Consider the following 12,724-nt stretch of genomic DNA (forward strand, 5'->3'; position numbering starts at 1 on the left):
GATGCTGAGGAGGGCGAATCACTTGAGGTCAGGTGTGAGACCAGCTTGGCCAACACGTTGAAACTCTGTCTCTATTAATAATACAAAAATTAGCCGGGCATGGTGGCGCACGCCTGTGATCCCAGCTACTTGGGAGGCTGAGGCAGGAGAATTGCTTGAAGCCGGGAGACAGAGGTTGCAGTGAGCTGAGATCATGCCCCTGCACTAGAGCCTGGGTGACAGTGTGAAACTGTATTTCAAAGAAACAAAAGATCACATTTCTAACAGGGCATCTCATTTAGTCTCATTTTAGGGACTAAAATAATGGAGGTATTATAGAAAATGTCTGAGAACAGCCTATTCAATCACTCTTGTGAGAGCAAAGGCACTGCTACTACTAAGTTCTGAGTAGTGAACTAGGTATCAGAGTAACTTCTTAACTGTAGCTTATTCAGCACTCATTTCTAATGCCTCATTTTCACCAAGTACTTCTTCCTTATGGCTCTACTTCACTGGTTCTGTTTTTTCAGCTTCATTGAGGTCCTTATTAAATATTTCTGATTTATCTCACGTTAATCATCTTATTCCTATTTTTAAACTTTCCCTGACAGAACCTTCTATCTCTCTTAGATGAAATGAGGAAACAGGCATATTGTGATATATGTTCTATGTATATAATACTTTTGGGAACCAGTTGAGATATAAATAAATATGAAACCATCCTGTTTTCATGAATACTGTAGTCAGTCATTCTACTTCTTCCCATGTGTAGCAACCACGTGGACTGGGTGGGGCTGACTCTCTGCAACCCTCTCTCCAACCCCCAGATGAACTTAGTGACAGGCATTTGACTCAGGTCATTCTCCTTCACCACAGTGACTGGATGTGGTAATGACCAATCAGAACCCGGGTAAAACAATTATTCCATGATTGTCAGGGAGGCTCCCACATTCCCCAAACTGTGCCTGAGAAAGCATTTTATTCTTTTTTTTTTTTTTTTTTGAGACAGAGTCTTGCTCTGTCATCCAGGCTGGAGTGCAGTGGAGCGATCTCTGCTCACTACAAGCTCCGCATCCCCGGTTCACACCATTCTCCTGCCTCAGCCTCCTGAGTAGCTGCGACTACAGGCGCCCACCACCATGCCGGGCTAATGTTTTGTATTTTTAGCAAAGACAGGGTTTCACCACGTTAGCCAGGATGGTCTCGATCTCCTAACCTCATGATCTGCCCACCTCGGCCTCCCAAAGTGCTGGGATTACAGGCGTGAGCCAATGCATCCGGCCAGCATCTTATTCTTAAGTCATTTTGGGACTCAGAAGAAAGCCGGAATGAGGAAAAAGCTGATACAAAAAGGAGAACAGCAAACAAATGATGTAAAAGCCCTGATTAAACCGTGCTTGTAGTCTGTACCACTTCTGCATCTTTCAGTTACATGTAAGTTAACACATCCCCTATACAATTTAAGCCTGAGGTAGTTTTCTGTTAGTTGCAACTGATAGTATCCTAATAGAAATAGCTACTATTCACCAGTTTGCAGTCCAACAGCAGAGATAATGACACAAATAAAAAGTAGATAAGTAACCAGTGTACAGAAACATATAATGTGAATTTATAAAACAGAGACTACAGTGTGGTATTTCAATTTCAAAGTAAATCACAAATAAAGCAGGGAAGAATAAAAGAGTAAGTGTTTATTACGAAGCTGGCAAAGAACAAAATATTCAGAATAGTGAGCCAGAGGTTCCTGATAAGCCAAACAGGCCTCTTATGTTCTCTGGGTAGGACTCAGCATTCACATGTCCTTAAGACTAGCAACTGTCTAAAACCAGGAAACATAGAAGTACCTTTACTATCTGGAAATTAAAAAAATTCAAACATCTATTATGTATACAGTACTGTGCCCCTAGGAGGGTATATGTAGAGAAGCCATAAAAAGCCTATACAGGTCTTCAAGGAGCTTTTCATCTAGTTAGCAAGAATAGACATATCACATAGGCATGAATTATACTTACAATATGGGCAAACTAGAGGTAACCACACAAAATTTACAATGAGATAGAGAGCACTGATCAACTGATCACAAATATATCAGCTTAATTAGGAAAGCCTTTGTGGGATTAACTACTGAGCAGTCTGAAATGACAGAAGAAGAAAAGAGAAGGCAGGCATTATGGATAAATGTGAGAAAAATATGTTAAAGCACGAATGAACAAGGTGTGAGTGAGGAATGGCAGAGCAGATAAGCCTGGAGAATCCACAGCTTCAGGGACCATCAGAAGGAAAGGGTAGCTGTATTTGTTCTGCTCCTTTCATTCTAGTATAAAGAAAAAAAGAAAACTTCAGAATTCACAAAAAATAAGCAGACATTAGATGTTACAAATAAACACATACCCACACACTCCTGTATTAATACACATGCAAGGACTAACAAAAACTGAGTGTCTGCTGTGTGCTTAACACTGGCCTAAAACTCGTCCTAATAATCTCATCCTGACAAGACTGCATTCTGAGAAATAAAATGGTTTGCCCCTGGGTCAGATGTGGTGGCTGATGCCTACAATCTCAGAACTTTGGGAGACTGAGGTGGGCAGATTGCTTGAGCCCAGTTCAAAACCAGCCTGGGCAACATGGTGAAACCCCATCTCTACCAAAAAAAAAAAAAAAAGAAAAGAAAGAAAAATTAATAGGACATGGTGGTGTACACCTCTAGTCCCAGCTACTAAGGAGGCTGAGTCAGCCCAGGAGGCAGAGGTTGCAGTGAGCCAAGATCACACCACCACATTCCAGCCTGGGTGACAAAATTAACCCAATCAAATAAAGACAAATTTAAAAAAAAATCAAAAAACAAAAATGAACAAAGCCTCCAAAAATTTGAGATTATGCTAAACAGCCAAACCTAAGAATAACCGGTGTTCTTGAGGAAGAAGAGAAATCTAAAAGTCTGGAAAACATATTTGAGAAAATAACTGAGGAAAACTTCCCTGGCCTCACTAGAGATCTAGAAATCCAAACACAAAAAGCTCAAAGACGACCTGGGAAATTCATAGCAAAAAGACCTTCACCTAGGCACACAGTAATCAGATTACCTCAAGTGAAGACAAAGGGAAGAATCTTAAGAGCTGAGAGGCAAAAGCATCAGGTAACCAACAAAGGAAAACTTATCAGATTAACAGCCGATTTCTCCTCAGAAACCCTACAAGCCAGAAGAGATTGGGGTCCTATCTTTAGCTTCCTCAAACAAAATAATTGCTGGCCATGAGTTTTGTATCCAGCAAAGTTAAGCTTCATAAATTAAGAAGAGATAAAGTCTTTTTCAGACAAACAAATGCTGAGAGAATTCACCACTACCAAGCCAGCACAACTAAGAAATGCTAAAAGGAGTTCTAAATCTTGAAACAAAACCTGAAAATACACCCTCCTTAAATCATAAATCTCACAGGGCCCATAAAACAAGAACACAATGAAAAAAAAAGTATTCAGGCAACAACTAACACAATGAATAAAATAGTACCTCACATCTCAATATTAACGTTGAATGTAAATGGCCTAAATGTTCCACTTAAAAGATACAGAATGGCGGAATGGTTAAAAATACACCAACCAAGTATCTGCTGTCTTCAAGACACTTACCTAACACATAAAGACTCACATAAAGTAAAGGGGTGGAAAAAGATACTAGAAAATCTAGAGGAGGTGGATACATTCCTGGAAATACATAACCTGCCTAGGTTAAATCAAGAAGAAATAAAACTCTGCATGGAACAATACAAGTAGCGAGACTGAAACAACAATTTTAAAAACTGCCAACACCACCACCAAAAAGTCCAGGACCAGACGAATTCAGAGTTGAATTCTATCAGGCATTCAAAGAAGAACTGGTACCAATCTTATTAAACTATTCCAAAAGATAGAGAAAGAGAAAATCCTCCCTAAATCATTCTATGAAGCCAGTATCACCCTAATACCAAAACCAGGAAAGGATATAACAAAAGTAAACTACAGACCAATATCCCTGATGAGCACAGGTGCAGAAATCCTTAACAAAATAACAGCTGACCGAATCCAACAGCATATCAAAAAGATAATACATCATGATCAAGTGGGTTTCATAGTAGGGATGCAGGGGTGGTTTAACATACACAAGTCAGGCCGGGCGCGGTGGCTCAAGCCTGTAATCCCAGCACTTTGGGAGGCCGAGACGGGCGGATCACGAGGTCAGGAGATCGAGTCGAGACCATCCTGGCTAACACGGTGAAACCCCGTCTCTAATAAAATACAAAAAAAAAAAAAAAAATTAGCCGGGCGAGGTGGCGGGCGCCTGTACTCCCAGCTACTCGGGAGGCTGAGGCAGGAGAATGGCATGAACCTGGGGGGCGGGGCTTGCAGTGAGCTGAGATCCGGCCACTGCACTCCAGCCTGGGCGACAGAGCCAGACTCCATCTCAAAACAAACAAACAAACAAACAAACAAAAAAACATACACAAGTCAATAAGCAAAACTGGCATAGAAGGGACATATCTCGGCCGGGCGTGGTGGCTCACGCCTGTAATCCCAGCACTTTGGGAGGCCGAGGTGGGCGGATCACAAGGTCAGGAGATCGAGACCATGGTGAAACCCCGTCTCTACTAAAAATAGAAAAAATTAGCCGGGCGCAGGGGCGGGCGCCTGTAGTCCCAGATACTCGGGAGGCTGAGGCAGGAGAATGGTGTGAACCCGGGAGGCGGAGCTTGCAGTGAGCCGAGATTGCGCCACTGCACTCCAGCCTGGGCGACAGAGCGAGACTCCGTCTCAAAAAAAAAAAAAAAAAAAAAAAAAAAAAAAGAAGGGACATATCTCAAGGTAATAAAAGCCATCTATGACATTTTTACTAGAGTCAGTAAAGTTCCAGGACACAAAATCAATGTACACAAATCAGCAGCACTGCTATACATCAACAATGACCAAGCTGAGAATCAAATCAAGAACTCAATCCCTTTGCAACAGGTGCAAAAAATTAACATATCTAACCAAGGAGGTGAAAAATTTCTACAAGGAAAACTACAAACCACTGCTGAAAGAAATCACAGATGACACAAATGGAAACACATCTCATGCTCATGGATGGGTAGAATCAATATTGTGAAAATGACCATAATGCCAAAAGCAATCTACAAATTTAAAGCAATTCCCATCAAAATACCACCATCATTCTTCACAGAACTAGGGGGAAAAAAATCTTAAAATTCACATGGAATCAAAAAAGCCTGCATAGCCAAAGCAAGACTAAGCAAAAAAAAACAAATCTGGAGGCACCATATTATTTCATTTCAAACTACACTACAAGGCTATAGTTACCAGAAAAGCATGGTATTGGTATAAACACAGGCACACAGACCAATGGAACAGAATAGAGAACCCAGAAACAAAGCCAAATACTTACAGCCAACTGATCTTCAACAAAGCAAACAAAAACATAAAGTGGGGAAGACACCCTATTCAACAAATGGTGCTGGCATAATAGGCAAGCCACATGTAGAAGAATCATCTCTCATCTTACACAAAAATCAATTCAAGATAAACCAAAGACTTAAATCTAAGACCTGAAACCATAAAAATTCTAGAACATTGGAAAAACTCTTCTAGACACTGGCTTAGACAAAGCGTTCATGATCAAGAACCCAAAAGCAAATATGATAGAGAAAAAATAAATAGATGGGACCTACTTAAACTAAAAAGCTTCTGCAAAGCAAAAGAAATAATCAGCAAACACACAACCCAGAGAGTGGGAGAAAATCTTCACAAACTATGCATCTGACAAAGGACTAATATCCAGAATCTACAAGGAACTCAAATCAGCCATAAAAAAACAAATAATCCCATCATAAAGTGGGCACAGGCCATGAATAGACAATTCTCAAATGCAGGTATACAAATTGCCAAAAGACATGTGAAAAAATGCTCAGCATAATTGTCAGTGAAATGCAAATCAAAACCACAATGAGATACCACCGTACTCCTGCAAGAATAGCCTATTTTAAAAATCAAAACATAATAGATGTTGGCATGGATATGATGAAAAGCAAACACTTATACACTGCTAGTGGGAATGTAAACTAGTATAACCACTAAAGAAAACAGTACAGAGATTCCTTAAAGAACTAAAAGTAGAACTATGGTTTGATTTAGCAATCTCACTACTGGGTCAGAAGAAAAGAAGTCATTATATGAAAAAGACACTGGTGCACACATGTTTATAGCAGCACATTTTGCAATTGTGCAAATATGGAACGAGCCTAAATGTCCATCAACAAGAAGTGGATAAAGAAAATGTGATATATATATATGTGTGTGTGTGTAGATATACACAATATGTGTATATATACATATATGTATATATGTGTATATATACATACATATGTGTATACATATATGTATATATGTGTGTACATACATATATATATGTACACCATGGACTACTACTACTCAGCCATAAAAAGGAACAAAATAATGGCATTTGCAGCAACCTGGATGGAACGAGAGACCATTATTCTAAGAGAAGTAACTCAGGAATGTAAAACCAAGCATCACATGTTTTCACTTACAAGTGGAAGCTAAGCTATGAGGATGCAAAGGCATAAGAAGGATACAATGGACTTTGGGGACTCAAGGAGGAAGGCTGGGAGGGGGTGAGGCATAGAAGACTACACATTGGGTACAGTGTACACTGTTCTGGTGAACTCCAAAATCACTACTAAAGAACTTTTCCATGCAACAAAACACCACTTGTTCCTCGAAAACTATTGAAATAATAATTTTTTTTTTTAATAAAAGACCCAGGCATGGTAGCTCACAGCTGTAATCCCAGCACTTTGGGAGGCCAAGGTGGGCGGATCACCTGAGGTCATGAGTTGGAGACCAGCCTGGCCAACATGGCAAAACCCCACTAAAAAAAAATGCAAAATTAGAACAGTGGGGGCACGCCCAAGATGGCCGAATACGAACAGCTCCAGCCTCCAGCTCCCAGTGTGAGCGACACAGAAGACGGGTAATTTCTGCATTTTCTTTTTTTTTTTTTCTTTTTTTTGAGACGGAGTCTCGCTCTGTCGCCCAGGCTGGAGTGCAGTGGCGCGATCTCGGCTCACTGCAAGCTCCGCCTCCCGGGTTCACGCCATTCTCCTGCCTCAGCCTCCCGAGTAGCTGGGACTACAGGCGCCCACAACCGCGCCCGGCTAATTTTTTGTGTTTTTAGTAGAGACGGGGTTTCACCGTGGTCTCGATCTCCTGACCTTGTGATCCGCCCGCCTCGGCCTCCCAAAGTGCTGGGATTACAGGCGTGAGCCACCGCGCCCGGCCAATTTCTGCATTTTCAACTGAGGTACCAGGTTCATCTCACTGGGGCATGTTGGACAGTTGGTGCTGGTCCGCGGGTGCAGCCCGACCAGCGAGAGCTGAAGCAGGGCAAGGCATCACCTCACCCGGGAAGGGCAAGGGGGAAGGGAATTCCTTTTCTTAGCCAAAGGAAATTGAGACACACAACACCTGGAAAATCGGGTAACTCCCACCCTAATACTGCACTTTACCAAGGGTCTTAGCAAACGGCACACCAGGAGATTATATCCCACACCTGGTCGGGAAGGTCTCATGCCCACAGAGCCTCTCTCATTGCTAGCACAGCAGTCTGAGCTCTAACTGCAAGGCAGTAGCAAGGCTGGGGGAGGGGCGCCCGCCATTGCTGAGGCTTAAGTAGGTAAACAGAGCCGCCAGGAAGCTTGAACTGGGTGGAGCCCACCACAGCTCAAGGAGGCCGGCCTGCCTCTGCAGACTCCACCTCTGAGGACAGGGCATAGTTAAACAAAAAGCAGCAGAAACCTCGGCAGAGGTAAATGTCCCTGTCTGACAGCTTTGAAGAGAGCAGTGGTTCTCCCAGCATGGAGGTTGAGATCTGAGAATGGATATACTGCCTGCTCAACTGGGGCCCTGATCCCTGAGTAGCCTAACTGGGAGACATCCCCCACTAGGTGCAGACCAACACCTCACAACTCACATGGCTGGGTACACCCCTGAGACGAAGCTTCCAGAGCAAGAATCAGACAGCAACACTCACTGTTCAGCAATAATCTATCTTTTGCAGCCTCCACTGCTGATACCCAGGCAAACACAGTCTGGAGTGGACCTCAAGCAAACTCCAACAGACCTGCAGCTGAGGGTCCTGACTGTTAGAAGGAAAACTAACAAACAGAAAGGACACCCACACAAAAACCCCATCATTACGTCACTATCATCAAAGACCAAAGGCAGATAAAACCACAAAGATGGGGGAAAGCAGTGCAGAAAAGCTGGAAATTCAAAAAATCAGAGCGCATCTCCCTCTCCAAAGGAACGCAGCTCATCGACAGCAACGGAAAAAAGCTGGACGGAGAAGGACTTTGACAAGTTGAGAGAAGAAGCCTTCAGTCGATCAAACTTCTCAGAACTAAAGGAGGAACTACGTAACCAGTGCAAAGAAACTAAAAACCTTGAAAAAAGATGTGACGAATGGCTAACTAGAATAACCAACATAGAGAAGTCCTTAAAAGAACTGATAGAGATGAAAACCATAACACGAGAACTACGTGACAAATGCACAAGCTTCAGTAACCGACTCGATCAACTGGAAGAGTATCAGTGACTGAAGATCAAATGAATGAAACGAAGCGAGAAGTGTAGAGAAAAAAGAGTAAAAATAAATGAACAAAGCCTCCAAGAAATAGGGGATTATGTGAAAAGACCAAATCTACGTCTGATTGGTGTGCCTGAAAGTGACAGGGAAAATGGAACCAAGTTGGAAAACACTTTGTAGGATATCATCCAGGAGGACTTCCCCAACCTAGTAAGGCAGGCCAATATTCAAATTCAGTAAATACAGAGAACACCACAAAGATACTCCTCGAGAAGACCAACTCCAAGACATATAATTGTCAGATTCACCAAAGTTGAAATGAAGGAAAAAATGTTAAGGGCAGCCAGAGAGAAAGGTCCGGTTACCAACAAAGGGAAGCCCATCAGACTAACAACAGCAGATCTCTCGGCAGAAACTCTACAAGCCAGAAGAAAGTGGGGGCCAATATTCAACATTCTTAAAGAAAAGAATTTTCAACCCAGAATTTCATACCAGTCAAACTAAGTTTCATAAGTGAAGGAGAAATAAAATCCTTTACAGATAAACAAATGCTTAGAGATTTTGTCACCACCAGGCCTGCCCTACAAGAGATCCTGAAGGAAGCACTAAACATGGAAAGGCACAACAGGTACTAGCCACTGCAAAAACATGCCAAAATGTCAAGTCCATCAATGCTAGGAAGAAGCTGCATCAACTAATGAGCAAAATAACCAGCTAATATCATAATGATAGGATCAAGTTCACACATAACAATATTAACCTTAAATGTAAATGGACTAAACGGTCCAATTAAAAGACAAAGACTGGCAAATTGGATAGAGTCAAGACCCATCAGTTTGCTGTATTCAGGAGACCGATCTCACATGCAGAGACACACATAGGCTCAAAATAAAGGGATGGAGGAAGATCTACCAAGCAAATGGAAAACAAAAAAGCAGGGGTTGCAATCCTGGTCTCTGATAAAACACACTTTAAACTATCAAAGATCAAAAGAGACAGAGAAGGCCATTACATAATGAGAAAGGGATCAATTAATCGGGAAGAGCTAACTATCCTAAATATATATGCACTCAATACAGGAGCACCCAGATTCATAAAGTATGTCCTTAGAGACTTACAAAGAGACTTAGACTCCCATACAATAATAATGGGAGACTTTAACACTCCACTGTCAACATTAAACAGATCAACAGGACAGAAAGTTAACGAGGATATCCAGGAATTGAACTCAACTCTGACCAAGCAGACCTAACAGACATCTACAGAACTCTCCGCCCCAAATCAACAGAATATACATTCTTCTCAGCACCACATCGCACTTATTTCAAAATTGACCACATAGTTGGAAGTAAAGCACTTCTCAGCAAATGTGAAAGAACAGAAATTATAACAAACTGTCTCTCAGACCACAGTGCAATCAAACTAGAACTCAGGACTAAGAAACTCAATCAAAACTGCTCAAATACATGGAAACTGAACAACCTGCTCCTGAATGACTACTGGGTACATAATGAAATGAAGGCAGAAATAAAGATGTTCTTTGAAACCAATGAGAACAAAGACACAACATACCAGCATCTCTGGTACACATTTAAAACAGTGTGTAGAGGGAAATTTATAGCACTAAATGCCCACAAGAGAAAGCAGGAAAGATCTAAAATTGACATCCTAACATCACAATTAGAAGAACTAGAGAAGCAAGAGCAAACACATTCAAAAGCTAGAAGAAGGCAAGAAATAACTAAGATCAGAGCAGAACTGAAGGAGATAGAGACACAAAAAACCCTTCAAAAAATCAATGAATTCAGGAGCTGGTTTTTTGAAATGATCAACAAAATTGATAGACCGCTAGCAAGACTAATAAAGAAGAGAGAAGAATCAAATAGATGCAATAAAAAATGATAAAGGGAGTATCACCACCGACCCAACAGAAATACAAACTACCATCAGAGAATATTATAAACACCTCTATGCAAATAAACTAGAAAACCTAGAAGAAATTGATAATTTCCTAACACTTACACTCTCCCAAGACTAAACCAGGAAGAAGTTGAATCCCTGAATAGACCAATAACAGGCTCTGAAATTGAGGCAATAATTAATAGCCTACCAACCAACCAAAGTCCAGGACCAGATGGATTCACAGCCAAATTCTACCAGAGGTACAAGGAGGAGTTGGTACCATTCCTTCTGAAACTATGCCAATCAATAGAAAAAGAGGAAATCCTCCCTAACTCATTTTACGAGGCCAATATCATCTTGATACCAAAGCCTGGCAGAGATACAACAAAAAAAGAGAATTTTAGACCAATATCCCTGATGAACATCAATGCAAAAATCCTCAATAAAATACTGGCACACCGAATCCAGCAGCACATCAAAAAGTTTATCCACCATGATCAAGTGGGCTTCACCCCTGGGATGCAAGGCTGGTTCAACACACACAAATCAATACATGTAATCCAGCATATAAACAGAACCCAGCATATAAACAGAACCAAAGACAAAACCCACATGATTATCTCAATAGATGCAGAAAAGGCCTTTGACAAAATTCAACAGCCTTCATGCTAAAAGCTCTCAATAAATTTGGTATTGATGGAACGTATCTCAAAATAGTAAGAACTATTTATGACAAACCCACAGACAATATCATACTGAATGGGCAAAAACTGGAAGCATTCCCTTGAAAGCTGGCACAAGACAGCGATGCCCTCTCTCACCACTCCTGTTCAACAGAGTGTTGGAAGTTCTGGCTAGGGCAATCAGGCAAGAGAAAAAAATCAAGGGTATTCAGTTAGGAAAAGAAGAAGTCAAATCGTCCCTGTTTGCAGATGACATGATTGTATATTTAGAAAACCCCATCATCTCAGCCCCAAATCTCCTTAAGCTGATAAGAAACTTCAGCAAAGTCTCAGGATACAAAATCAATGTGGAAAAATCACAAGCACTCTTATACACCAGTAACAGACAAACAGCCAAATCAAGAATGAACTCCCATTCACAATAGCTTCAAAGAGAATAAAATACCTAGGAATCCAACTCACAAGGGATGTAAAGGACCTCTTCAAGGAGAACTACAAACCACTGCTCAGTGAAATAAAAGAGGACACAAACAAACGGAAGAACATACCATGCTCACGGATAGGAAGAATCAATATTGTGAAAATGGCCATATTGCCCAAGGTAATTCATAGATTCAATGCCATCTCCATTAAGCTACCCATGACTTTCTTCACAGAATTGGAAAAAACTGCTTTAAAGTTCATATGGAACCAAAAAAGAGCCCGCATCACCAAGACAATCCTAAGCCAAAAGAAGAAAGCTGGAGGCATCACGCTCCCTGACTTCAAACTATACTACAAGACTACAGTAACCAAAACAGCATGGTACTGGTACCAAAACAGAGATATAGACCAACGGAACAGAAAAGAGCCCTCAGAAATAATACCACACATCTACAGCCATCTGATCTTTGACAAACCTGACAAAAACAAGAAACGGAGAAAGGATTCCCTATTTAACAAATGGTGCTGGGAAAATTGGCAAGCCATAAGTAGAAAGCTGAAACTGGACCCTTTCCTTACTCCTTATACGAAAATTAATTCAAGATGGATTAGAGACTTAAATGTTAGACCTAAAACCATAAAAACCCTAGAAGAAAACCTAGGTAACACTATTCAGGACATAGGCATGGGCAAGGACTTCATGTCTAAAACACCAAAAGCAATGGCAACAAAAGCCATAATTGACAAATGGGATCTAATTAAACTAAAGAGCTTCTGCACAGGAAAAGAAACTACCATCAGAGTGAACAGGTAACCTACAGAATGGGAGAAAATTTTTGCAATCTACTCATCTGACAAAGGGCTAATATCCAGAACCTACAAAGAACTCAATCAAATTTACAAGAAAAAACAACCCATCAAAAAGGGGGCAAAGGATATGAACAGACACTTCTCAAAAGAAGACATTCATACAGCCAACAGACACATGAAAAAATGCTCATCATCACTCACCATCAGAGAAATGCAAATCAAAACCACAATGAGATACCATCTCACACCAGTTAGAATGGCAATCATTAAAAAATCAGGAAACAACAGG

The 12,724-nt window shown here is 41.1% G+C and overlaps 1 protein-coding gene across 17 annotated transcripts in view; it reads right to left on the reverse strand.

Annotated features, from left to right (window-relative positions):
- LOC105479408 (myocyte enhancer factor 2A) overlaps positions 1-12,724 on the reverse strand; it is a 164,363-nt gene that overhangs the window by 26,822 nt on the left and 124,817 nt on the right. The gene's annotated exons all lie outside the window — the stretch shown is intronic.

Source organism: Macaca nemestrina, chromosome 7 (assembly GCF_043159975.1).
Source record: "Macaca nemestrina isolate mMacNem1 chromosome 7, mMacNem.hap1, whole genome shotgun sequence".
Taxonomy (NCBI): Eukaryota; Metazoa; Chordata; class Mammalia; order Primates; family Cercopithecidae; genus Macaca; species Macaca nemestrina.